Raw genomic sequence first — 14,587 nt, forward strand, 5'->3', positions numbered from 1 at the left:
TCAACAAATGCGATTTTAACACATGTAACCGTGTTTTTGATTGATAACACTCACATTTGCAAACAGCCTCATCGCTGTTCTCCAACACGTTCGATGATGACGTATTGATCTCCCGTGGCCTCCTGGGATAGAAAAGTATCCATCGCATGAACGCTCAAGAATCTGGGCAGAAGCAGTAGGACATCCGGGAACTTCTTGTCTACTCATTTAGGAATACTGAGGTTTCGGACATACTTATTCGCTCGCCTACTGCTTTTCACCTACTATATAGTAGAGAAGTAGGCGGTTTCGAACGCAGCGTATAAGTCTTACTGTACAAAAGTTTTTGACCCCCTCAATGAAAGTTTATGGTATGTTTGGTGGTTTTGATCCGTATCAGTTAGAACAGTCTGAAGGTCTGACCTGAGTTTGGTGGTTGTCGCTTTAAAGCTGTAGCAGGAGATAAGTAGAAGAAGAAAAAGAAGAAGCTTAAATTGCACATCAGTAAGTTGGTTCTTTCAAGCCAACTTAATTAGATTGGGTAACAGGTGCGTTATTCTAATAGCTGAAGATCAGACTTTTCCAGACAGGTTTTCCATCTGTGCTTTGGTAAAAGACAACCGACAAGTTCCCGTAACCCATCGCTTACCTATCTACAACAATCACAAAGCAATATGTATTTCCAGTTTCATTAAAGATATATTTAACTCGGATCGCAGATGGATTTTGTTTCTTTTTTTGTGCACAGGTTGTTTCCAATAGTTTTTCAGGCTGTTCCCTGTCATCAGGTAAGATAAAATTGTCCTTTTTAATCTAAATATGCATGATATATGCAATGGTGAAAATATGGGTGGAATTGGATAGAATTCCACTAGATGGGATTTCAAAGTGACAGCATGTATCTTAAGAGGTGTGCCATACATCATCTGATGTCAGTGACAAAGCGATCTTATATCCGTCATTATCCTCAAGAGACCATCCTCCTACGAAAAAGCATCACGGCAGAGAGAGCAGCCGTGGCACGGTCAACCATCTGTCAACAAGCAGGATTACTGATGTGTTCTGTGAATGATGAGAAAAAACAAAGAGGAGAAACTTCATGTTAATGGAAATGGCATTCATTTTAAAGTTATTAGTAATGATGGAGCAAGGATAGAGAACACTGATCTCAAACAATGAGAACATCAATACTGTGAGAAGTCGATACGGATTACTGCCACTCTGTCTGGTCACACTTTCAGGCTTTTAAAAAGGAAGCATAATAATTACAGGACAAATTAAACTAGCCTATTTTATTCACACACACTCACATTCACGTTCAAACACCTATAGATACAAACAAACAATAAAGAATGCATGAATGAATGGCAAATTAGCTTGAAAGAGTAAAACTGGTAAAAGGGAAGGGACTAATTACAAAATAAACAACTCATGCATTCCAAAAAAAAAAAATAAAAAAAATAATCCTCATGTTGAAAAGTTGAAATCAACCTGAAAATATTTAACTAATATTATCAATTAAATAAAAAATGTAACGCAATGTCATATGTATAAGTAATAAGACTTCTATCTGTTTATCCGTGTCTACGTTTGAAAAGTTCCAAACGAAGCCACAGCAAGAATCAAACTCTTTCCTGAATGAATCCTTGTTTTTGAACAAATTGGTTGAATGAATGGATAACTGACTCATTTCTAAAGGAATCGGTCGATTAAATAATACATGAATAAATTCAATGACACATTCAATCTTCTTTCGTTCCTGAATGATTCAGTGTTTTTGAACTAACGATTCAATGATTCACTTATAAAGACGACTTGTCACCACCTACTGGAGTAATGTTGTAACCTGCAACCTCCAACTGCCAACTTTTTCTGTATCTTCTAGAACTACATCTGCTTACACACCAGTATATACATGATTTAGACCATAGACGGAATGAAAACAAACAGAAGAAATGTACTTGGGGGAAAAATAAACGATTAAACTATTAGTCATTCTCATAAACACTGTACTGAAGTCTGTCTTCATTTGCTGTATCCAGTTTCTTTCTCTCCCCTCAGGTAGAGTCCTGGTGACCATTTCATGACGTTCTCCCTTCATTCTTTATTTCCATCAGTCACTCAGTTATGCCACCTAGCACCCCTCCAGCTGTGACTGTCAATCCCAAAAATGTCAAGGGGAAAAATGGCCTGACCTTGTGTTTCTTCAAAATCCAAAACAACAATCTGTTTGCAGTGAACACACTACATAAACATTAATCATCATTAAACTCATGTAACCTGAGATGTGTGTGTGTGTGTGAGAGAGAGAGACGGAGAGAAATAGAGATAGACACAAAATGGAGGTGAACATGAAGTGCTGTCTTAGTGTATGTTTGTGGTGACTATGCTGCCACTGAAGACAAGAATGAAATTTAAAGATAATTTAGCATATTGTTTGTATTCACCAGAAAATTTGTAGATTTGTGATTTGTGCAAGACACTCTTAATTTATATTACTGATACAATTCGTTTTTTATTAATACTTTGAATTAGTTATACTTTTTGAATGTTTACTTACTTTATTTTTAGTTGACTATGATAATCCTGGAGGGGAAAAAAGGTAGATTAGGTCAGGTGCTGATCTGTTCATGTATCATACAGTGGGAGGATGTGTTCTTGACATTATTCTGGTCAGACAACACTTGTCATTTCTTAATTGAATTCAAAAATTGAGATCAAATGAAAAATGACAGAGGCACGAGTAGCCACCCCTGTGGGACTCCAGTAGGAGGGTGTGTTGCAATTGACCAAGCAGGATCTCCTCTAGGTAGGACACAAACTATAGGCATTTACATTGTACAGTGGTAACCAATAGTTCCCAGTTAATTTCCATTGGGACAAGAATCTTGCTATTTGTCATGCATTTATCTTTTCAAACCTGTTTAGTGTCATTAACAAATCAGAGGCGGTTTTATTCGCAACCAATAAAGCACCATGTAGCTTTTATGCGGTGAAAGGATTTGTAGCTAAATTTGGCTGCATCCGAAATTAAATACTTCTCTAACAGTAGGCGAAAAACAGTATGTGAACAGAGTAGTATATGTCCGTATTCATAAAACAGTAGGCCAAAAAATCCCCAGATGACCTGCTAGTTCTGGTGAGATTCTGAAGTGCACATCTGGTGGACACTTTACTATAGGCCTACCATGAGGACACAGGAGAGGATTTGTGAATGGCAGTGAAAAAAAAAAACAAAAAAAAAAAAAACATCGCTGGATGCTGATAGGTCACATGGCAATGACAACATGACAAACGTAGTGTATCCGATTTACATTCTTACTACACAAATTCATACTAGAACATACTTTTTTAATTGTTACTAAGTCATTACTTGTCCAAAAGAAGCAATTTTCAGAAACGGCATCTGTCTTGTCTCAAAACTGTGCTGAAAAATATACATTTTGTTTTGTTTGCTTTGTGGAATGCAACATTAACTGTACATAATCGCCTCACCTCAGAGATCCAGCATGTTTGCTATCACATCTCATCACATCATATCACACAAATTTCTTTCTTCTGGAGAACTCAAAAGAAAATGATGACAAAATTGTCATTTTTTGGCAAACTATACCTTTAAGAGCCAGAACAAGTGACAGCCTTTTCCCAATGCTGGATGAATCAACATGAAATCTGAATCAAGACAAGAAACGATAGATGCGATCACTATGTCACATTTTAATTTAATTATCATCAGAGTTTCAAAATGCTTTGGTAAGCAAGATAATATTCTTTTGTTCTGGTTAATTAAAATGGAAGTAAATGCAAAATTGGCTAAATCTGTAATAGGTTCATCAAAGATGAACAGATCTGTGATGGAGTGAACTTTACCTGACTTACAGGCTCTGACATTCAGCTTCAGTCTTCAGTGTCTGGCCTTTTGCATATACTGTCCTAATTGGGCCTTCATGCACCTGGGAAATGATGATATTGAATGTTGATGATTGGTTTTTACAAAGCTGTTATCTGACTGCGCCTCACAAACTAACAGCGCTTAATGGTTTAATTTTACCAAAATGTGTATGAAAGAAAATCAAAACTTTTGCCCACCTGATTCTGGAGCCTCTAATTGTTTTATTTTCATCTCAATACCTGATACTTCTTTTCTTCAGTCAAATATAAAACAGAGCTGCCAAGGCCGAGAATTACAAATAAATGAATGTCTTTCTAATTAGTAGGATAAGAGGCATCAGAAAGACTCTTAACATTTAAAGAGTAACATTTATGCATCTGACACAATGCAAACTGACAGTTTGAATGCCTAAAAGGTTGTATCTAATGAAACAATTTAGGATTATGATTTATGAGAGATTGTATGAGCTCAAACAGTTCATTGTGTAAAATAGAGTAGCATTAACCTGTCAAAAAATCTCATTAAGAAAAGATATGTTCACAACACTGCACATATTTAGAAAACACAAAGTCTCTGCACTCACTGTAGCTACAATCTATCATACAGCTGACCTAAATAAATATATAAAAGTCTGCAGGTAAGAGAAGGAAATGAGAAATAGAGACACCACATGATGGGGTTTGGGTGTTATAAATGGTGAGGAGGAGAAGCAAGAGAGGGAAAAGTGAAGAACTCAGGAGAAGAAGAAAGAGAAAGTGAGAGAGGCCAGGGAGCAGTTCATTAGTGGCCTGGTTGAGTGTTCTCAGAGAGCCATATGAGACGATCTGAGGGTGAGAAAGAAAAACCCTCCTGACAGAAATGTCAAATGACTTCAGTCCTCAAATGAAAACCACTAACTCAAAAGGCTTCACAATCAAATGCCACATTGACCTGAAGTCTCAGAAAATATATGCAGATATTCAAATATTGCTGCAGCCCCTTAAATAAAAGTACTGTGGCGGCAGCATGATTCAGTAATGGAATCAGATTATTATTTTTTCCACTGTTTGATTACCAGATTCATGTATGTTACTGGTAATATAAAATGTCATTGAATACTAGGCATGCCTGATATTATAATTCTGGCCAATACCAGCAAGCCAGTGTTTTAGTTTTAAACTTTTTTATTTGTATTTAATAAAACAATACATAATTGTGGACCATTGGTTGAATGTCTGATGCAAAATTTTTGGAATCGAGTCCGAGTCCGATTCCAATTCCTGGTTCTGGAATCGATGGGATTCGATTCCAAGAATTGACTCCTCAATGTTGTTTTCGATTCTTTATCGGTTCTTGTTTTTTAGATCGAAGGAACCTATTCTCACCATGACTGCAGGATAGGTCGTAGAAAGTAACCTTCTCATAATATGAAGCTTTATTTGTAAAAATGACAATACATTTCTCTGATTGATTTTAAATTGTATTTTTGTCTGCATTGCCCAATTAGTCATAGCCCGCAGGGACATGCATTTATCGCAAGAACAAGATATTAAGTGTCTAAAATACACTATATTGCCAAAAGTATTGGGGCACTCCCTTCTAATGAACAGGTTTGACTACTTTACCAATTTCCATGAGTGCAAATCATAATGTTTAAGTATATAATGATATTCTAGGGAATTGTGTGTTTTTAATTTTATAGCAACAGTTTGGACAGGACCCTTTTCTATTCTAACATGACAGTGCCTCTGTGTATAAGACAAGGTTCAAAAAGACATGATTGATTCAGTCAGTGTGGAAGAACTTGACTGGTCTGCAGAAAGCCATGTCCTAATCCCAGCTGAACTGCTCTGGTGTGACTTTATATGCAGACCTTGAGCCAAAAACTCATCACCAAACACCAATGACTTGTACATAAGGGTACAGTCATTTTAGACACTTCCAAAACTGTTGCATCAGAGATGGAAATACAGTTTTTAAATATGTGAATTATGCTTCCATCTTTGTTTCCACAGTTTTGGAAGTGCCTTCTTCTGTTCTAAAGAAGGGGGTGTCACAATACTTTTGTCCATATAGTGTCTATACAAATCATTGGTGTTTGGTGATGAGTTTTTTTCAGAGCAAGGGGGGAAAACAAAGAAACAAACATTTATCTCTCCAAGACGTATTCTTCCCTCTTCCATTATAGGAATCAAACGGCATTAACATCAGGAGAAAAGAGTAAACCTTTGATGTGATATAAAAAATGTTTCCTGGTCTTATGAAAATAATATTTTAAACATGTTAAAATATTTTTAAATACATATGCTATGGCTGAGAAATGATCAACATTGATCAACGTATTGCCTAAATAAATTTAAAATAAAGTCAATAAAGTGTCTTTAGAAATCGCAACTTTACAGCGTATGACAAATTAATTTGCTAAACATTACATTTAATAATGTTATTAAATTAGTGTTTTTTTAAAGATTAAATAAATTAGAATTAGATGACAATCTAAAAGTATAAACAGATTACATGAGCACGTACAATTATATATAATAATGGAAAAAAAATCTAATATTGACTGAAAATCAATATGGTAGATATATATTATTCATCCCTATATAATAGAGCGGCATCTCCTCGTTACAGTGCTCAGTAAACCTGGATTCTCCCTGAAAGTTTTTTTTTTTTTTTTTTTACACCAAGGCCATAGCTTATATTCATGAGGCCTGGGGAACAAAAAACAAAAAAAGAGAGATGGGGGTCTGGGACAAAAGTGTTTTTAGATGAGCCTTCCCAGGACCTAATAGCCTTTACAATGGAGGACCTTGTTCCTTGTTTCCCCCCTCCAACGAAGACCCTGGGTAACACCATTTTTCTATTTAGAGGACTGCTGTTGATGACTGAAACTTGTTTAAGCCTTGGGGGCAACTACTTTAAAATGTCTGCTTATCTAATTTAAGTTATCAGAAGCAAGCACACTCACATTAACTACACACAACAATGATTTCACACTGCATATACTGTACAAATATTGACACACCAAAGGAGTCTCATTAAAGCATTAAAATCTACAGAGATTTTGATGCAGCGTTTGTTGATGTTGAGAGAGAACGGCCAAGGGCTGAAAGCATTTTATTATCTTCCCTTCAATTTTTCTTCAGTTGAAATTTTGACATAGCACAGAAAAATGCATTCCAGTAGCAACATTATTCTTTAAAACACAAAAACCGATTTTACAGTTACAAATGAATATGGATGCGGTTATAGTGAGGAAAAAAAAGGGGGAAATGGATTTGAATGTTTTGGGAAACACTTGGATGCAAATGTATGCAAAAAAAGAAGCCCATCAGAAGATACCCACGTCCTATGAAACAAATCTTAGGAATGGACTTGTATTGTGAAAGGTCATAAATTAACAGAGGCTTCTGGGAAGAGTGTTTTTTTTTTTTCCCCATTTGAGTTGTATGATTAACTCATTGCATAAATAAATCAAATCAAAGTAACATTTAAATCATCCAAAGCTCCACTAAACACTCAGAAAGGTCTCCCGACAGAATTCCCATCTCTTAAGCATTCTGACACGGGGAGATTTTCAGTGATTACAGACATTAAGGATGTTAGTATTACCAACCAAACTGGGTCAGAAAGCTTTTTGCGTCTAATGCATGCCTATCATATTTGTGCTTCAGTGAGAGGAAAAATGCCGCCTTTTTCTAGAATACATGAAAGGCTATTTTCATATTCGGGTCAATACGAGGTTGAATATATATAAATAATATGTTTAGATGCTCCTACGTTACAAACTGTTCTTAAATTTAATGTGTAACAGGCTATGCCGTAAATTCAATATAACATTTTAGACAAAATACAAACAGAAATGCACTGGAAAGAAAGAAATAGGTATTTGATCCAATCTTTCAGAAGACTATTTGCAAAATCTGAGATCTGGTCATAAAGAAATCATGTGATCACCATGATTTTTGATTTTTTTTGGAAATTCATTTTATTTTCAGGATAATTTAATGTATAGAAAGATCAAATAACATTGTAATAAACTGTCAAACATTTTCATTTGTGTTTTTTCCTCCATACAACAAATCAGATAAACAAAATAAAAACGTTTTATAATTTATAATATTATCAGGATTTGAACTCGCAGATTCTAATATATTATAATATTATAAATAGTATAGAAAGAGCCCACAAGAGTGTATTCTGTGTCTTATTTAACATTCTAAACTGCATTGTGGCTGTCCATTGGATATACTGTCTCAGCTTTCTAGTGGAAGCGGAGGCTGAACAGGTACAGGTCAACAGAAACAACCTCACACATGTCTAACTCCATTTTTTTCCATGCAGACTCAATGGAAGCAACCCATCTTTTTTGCATTTCATTTCTAACCTCTTTTATTCTCTCTCTCTTTTTCAATCTCTCATATATGAAACGTGAGCCGTTCAGGTGCATGCTGGCAAAAAACACACTGTAACGCTGGATTAATATTTAACGACAGTCGTCTAGTATCCACCGTGCCATGATCTGGACACACACACGCACACATTCTCACAAAGGTGAAAATGTCACACATGAGCATCCACATAATGAATCATAAGCATAAGCAAATTTAGACATTAGCCCAAAGCAAATTAAATCTCTCATTTAATTTAAATTTCATAATTGCAAGTGGATTTTAATAGCTGTTCAAGCATTTAATTGCACTACACAAAGACTTTTAGTATCAAAAAGATCCGCTAAACAACCATCATTATCTTTGTTGTCATGGTTGTGATTGCATTGTGATTGAGTGTGTTCATTAGCTTGTTTGGTGACAAGGGTTTATCAAATAGAATTGTGTGTGTGTGAGCTATGTAATAAATTAATGTCTGTGTCTAAATATGTGGGATGGGACACAACAAATATATACACGTGTGTATATATGTATATGTATATGTATATATGGGACAAAAATCCGCATCAAAATTCATTTTACACAAGTGATTTAGATACATAGAAAGCACATTAAATGCAAGTAAAGTGTCTACTTTTAAGGTTACAAATAAGTTTTGGGAGAGTAAAATGGCAAAATGTGGGTGAAATAATGTTCCATTGTAACACTTATATTTATGTAAAAATTGAAACCATGCTTATTCTGACCTGTACGTATTAAAATATATGAAATAAAAAGTGATATTACTTATTGCATTTTAAATGAGTAAAAAAATCTTGCTGACAAATAGCCAACATGGGATAGTGGCAAAGTTAGAACATGTATAATTACAAGTATTTGGGGTAAAACTAACAAGTCTTTTAATATCTCATAAACTGATTCTTGTGGTAAATATGCCTGACAAGATTGTTATATCGAATGACTGCTTTCTGTAAATCATGGTAAATATTTTTTTTTTTTTTTGTGTGTGCAAAAAAACAAAACAAAAAAAAAAAACTAATCAAACAGGACAATTTCTAATGTATTGAAAAACAACAATAATTCAAAGCTTGAAAACCTTTTTTCATCTCTGACCCAGATGTGTATGTGTTTTGTTTTAATGGAGCTCAGTGGTATCAACACTTTTATGATGTAATATGTACCAATATTATTATACTGTATTATTATACTCACTCTATATATATACACATACATATATACATGATATATAAAGAGTTAAATACGTTTTTATTTTATATATATATATATATATATATATATATATATATATATATACAGTGGGTACGGAAAGTATTCAGACCCCCTTAAATTTTTCACTCTTTGTTATATTGCAGCCATTTGCTAAAATCATTTAAGTTATTTTTTTTTTCCTCATTAATGTACACACAGCACCCCATATTGACAGAAAAACACACAATTGTTGACATTTTGGCAGATTTATTAAAAAAGAAAAACTGAAATATCACATGGTCCTAAGTATTCAGACCCTTTGCTCAGAAGCATCCTTTTGATCTAATACAGCCAGGAGTCTTTTTGGGAAAGATGCAACAAGTTTTTCACACCTGGATTTGGGGATCCTCTGCCATTCCTTCTTGCAGATCCTCTCCAGTTCTGTCAGGTTGGATGGTAAACGTTGGTGGACAGCCATTTTTAGGTCTCTCCAGAGATGCTCAATTGGGTATAAGTCAGGGCTCTGGCTGGGCCATTCCAGAACAGTCACAGAGTTGTTGTGAAGCCACTCCTTCGTTATTTTAGCTGTGTGCTTAGGGTCATTGTCTTGTTGGAAGGTAAACCTTCGGCCCGGTCTGAGGTCCTGAGCACTCTGGAGAAGGTTTTCATCCAGGATATCCCTGTACTTGGCCGCATTCATCTTTTCCTCGATTGCAACCAGTTGTCCTGTCCCTGCAGCTGGAAAACACCCCCACAGCATGATGCTGCCACCACCATGCTTCACTGTTGGGACTGTATTGGACAGGTGATGAGCAGTGCCTGGTTTTCTCCACACATACTGCTTAGAATTAAGGCCAAAAAGTTCTATCTTAGTCTCATCAAACCAGAGAATCTTCAGGTGTTTTTTAGCAAACTCCATGCGGGCTTTCATGTGTCTTGCACTGAGGAGAGGCTTCCGTCGGGTCACTCTGCCATAAAGCCCCGACTGGTGGAGGGCTGCAGTGATGGTTGACTTTCTACAACTTTCTCCCATCTCCCGACTGCATCTCTGGAGGTCAGCCACAGTGATCTTTGGGTTTTTCTTTACCTCTCTCACCAAGGCTCTTCTCCCCCGATAGCTCAGTTTGGCCGGACGGCCAGCTCTAACAAGGGTTCTGGTCGTCCCAAACGTCATCCATTTAAGGATTATGGAGGCCACTGTGCTCTTAGGAACCTTAAGTACAGCAGAATATTTTTGTAACCTTGGCCAGATCTGTGCCTTGCCACAATTCTGTCTCTGAGCTCTTCAGGCAGTTCCTTTGACCTCATGATTCTCATTTGCTCTGACATGCACTGTGAGCTGTAAGGTCTTATATAGACAGGTGTGTGGCTTTCCTAATCAAGTCCAGTCAGTATAATCAAACACAGCTGGACTCAAATGAAGGTGTAGAACCATCTCAAGGATGATCCGAAGAAATGGACAGCACCTGAGTTAAATATATGAGTGTCACAGCAAAGGGTCTGAATACTTAGGACCATGTGATATTTCAGTTTTTCTTTTTTAATAAATCTTCAAAAATGTCAACAATTCTGTGTTTTTCTGTCAATATGGGGTGCTGTGTGTACATTAATGAGGGGAAAAAATGAACTTAAATGATTTTAGCAAATGGCTGCAATATAACAAAGAGTGAAAAATTTAAGGGGGTCTGAATACTTTCCGTACCCACTGTATATATATATATTTATATCTTATTAGTCTGTATGTGGATGTCTCTTGCTTTTCATCAGACATCCAATCAGTGCTCATTATGGAGTCTTTTGAAGCATGTGCTCAGTGTATGATGCTGCCCTTAATGAGCCCCCACCCCACACACTCATGGATAAATCGAACAATCTTTGCACACCAGTACCCTTTACAGCTACTACAATGTGTAATAAAGGACACACACACACACACACACACACACACACAATGTACAAATGTCAGACAAAGAATACATGTGTATGGGAACAAGAAGTAAATGACAGAAGCTAACAGAGAGAGAGAGTGATAAAGCAAAAGAGAACTTATTATTGCTGCAGATTATGGATTGTTAGCAGCAACCTCTTTCTAAGTGTGTGATTTGCGTTTGTTTAATATTCTTTTTTGTATGCGATCATGGTGGTGTTTGGCTGGAAAAGTAGGAACAGGAAATAGTGCAGATGGTGCTGACTGACTCTGGCACTGCAGAGAGCAATCATGCTGATCAGAGCTAGTGGCAAAAACACCGGTCACACACGCACACGCACACGCACGCGCGCGCGCGCACACACACACACACACACACACACACACACACACACACACACACGCACGCACGCACAGCCACAAACAATGCTGAGCATAACACAATCCTGATGTTACCAATAGTTGTTTTAAAAGAGCAATTATGAAACTTTGCCCCCTAGTGGTGAGGACTGGAAGTCTCTGCATGTTTGCAGGATTGAGGCACAGGTTTTTAATATTTGCATATGCATTGCATACCCAATTGTATTCTTTCTGTAATATTTACACTTATGCAAAGCACAATTATATGCCAAAACTACCTACATGGTATACTATTTATGGTTGAGTTTTGAAGTAGTCATCAGTGCATGCTTTCTTTCTTTCTTTAACATATTAAAATGTGCTATGTTACACATTCAAAGAATGTGTTAAACTGATCACAAGTGACAGTAAAGATTGTTATATTGTTACACAAAAAAAGTGTTCACATAAATGTTGTTCTTTTGAACTTTTAATTTCCTGAATAAAAAAAAAGGGGGGGGGGGGGGGGGGGTATAATCACAGGAATAAATTACAGTTATTTTAAATAGTAATGTCATCATACACTCGCATCCCTGTATGGTCAAACTCTTACTTTTTCGATTTTCTTTGAATTTTTTTTATTGCTCTCTAAATGTAAGAGGTGAATGATTTTGATGGACAGAATTACATTGTTTTATATGGGGTCAGTGCCAGGACCTGAGCCATCAACATTTATGCAGTATGGCAAGGTGAGAGAAAAACATCTGGTGTTACTGAAACTGGCTGAAAAAGCACTGGTCACAAGCCATGGTCACTTAAAACCAGTACACACACAAACACACACACACACACACACAGTGTCAGACGTCTGGACTGCCTGCAAAACCACTGGTGGGATGTCAGAATCACATACAACCAGCAAACTCTTACAGAAGTGTGAGTTCTCCTCTCACTTGGGCATAAACCCACACACGTCCACGGAGAGAGTTCATTCTACATCATGGTCCAAACAACCGTTCAACAAGACTTGCACCTTAAAACTGGCTCACTGGTTTCAGAAACAAACTCCCTGGGTTGTCTGCTCTGCGGCTGTCTCAGCGGGTGAGAGGAGCTTCTGAAAGCTGCACAGACTTCAACAAAGCATCTCGCACACTCACAAGACAAGCAACACCATCTGTATGTGACAGACCCACGGCCAGACATTCACTGGACCCCTTCTGATTTCAGACCCTTTTCATTTCGGCTCAGTGCAACTTCAGAATATTACACAAATCCCCGTCAGAACAATACCTGCCGATGTTTATATAAGACATATTCCAAGTCAAATACGTGAAGTCAACATAAAATGACATTTGGACCCATTTTTACCTCAGAGTTAAACGGGATGTTCAACAACAGGACTTGATTGGATCGTAAAAAGTGGGTGTTTCGTACCATAGTTTGCAACCAGTTGTAGAGGATCATTAACTTGATCATAATAAGGTCAGGAAAGTGTATTGAGAAAGTACATAGAGCCTATTTTTTTTTTACTGAATTTGTGTTTGCAAATTCTCTCACCACAAAGTTATATCACAGCTTCAGTGATTACAATGGGAGTTTACTTGCGCTAGACTCGTCACTGACCGACATCTAAATGCATAAAAACATGCATTCTATTAATTCACATTAACAATTAATTATAATTATTTTTGTCGCAATATTGTAGGCCTACCTGTAATGAGTTATTTTTTTAAATAATAATTTACATATAATTTAAACGACGATCATCATGTCAGGACCGCTTCCCACGTATCGACGAGGACACGAAAGGTTCAGTAGACTGTTTGCTTTAAACGAATGGTTATTGTCATGGTCTAAAGAACAGAAACTGCTCTTTGTTAATAATTTGAATCTTTTCAGCAGAGTCGTAGCGGAACTCCTATCGGACAACATCTCCAGGACGCTACGCTCCATCTGACTAGTAAGCCAATTCTCAAATAACTGCTATGATGACTTTTGTTCTACCCACTTACATGATAGAAGTACTTGCGTTGTCCAATCTATACAGACTGTGTCTGTTCCCTAAATAGCGAGGTCAAAATATAAATTTAATGCAGGATCTAGAAAAAATCTGATCGTGATTAAACCAGAAAAACGCTAAATAAATGAACAAAAACTATTTTTAAAGCTTTGGCTCCTAAATATTATATCACTCGCACCCAAAGCAGTTATTGTAAATGAAATGATCACTGATGATAATTTTGATGTACTCTGCCTGACTGAAACCTGGCTTAAACCAAATGAATATTTTGGTCTAAATGGGTCTACTCCACCAAGCTACTGTTATAAACATGAGCCCCGTCAGACAATATATAGTGTTATTCTCAATGTTACTCAGAAAACAGGATACAGGAGGTTTAACTCATTCGAAATACATCTGCTTAATGTTACACTGTTAGATATGCAAAGTAAATCTCTCCTATCTCTTGCTCTGTCTACTGTGTATAGACCGCCAGGGCCATATACAGATTTCCTAAAAGAATTTGCAGATTTCTTCTCAGATCTATTGGTTAATGTTGATAAAGTGCTAATTGTCGGAGATTTTAACATTCACGTTGATAATACAAATAATGCGTTAGGACTTGCGTTTACTGACCTAATAAACTCTTTTGGAGTCTCTCTCCAAACTCTTTTTGCAAAATGTCACCGGGCCCACTCATCGTTTTAATCATACGCTAAATTTAATTATATCTCATGGAATTGATCTTACCGATATAGATATCGTACCTCAAAGTGATGATGTTACTGATCATTTCCTTGTATCGTGCATGCTGCATATTACTGATATTAATTATATGGCTCCGCGTTATCGTCCGGGCAGAACTATTG

Source organism: Barbus barbus, assembly GCF_936440315.1.
Source record: "Barbus barbus genome assembly, chromosome: 7".
Taxonomy (NCBI): domain Eukaryota; kingdom Metazoa; phylum Chordata; class Actinopteri; order Cypriniformes; family Cyprinidae; genus Barbus; species Barbus barbus.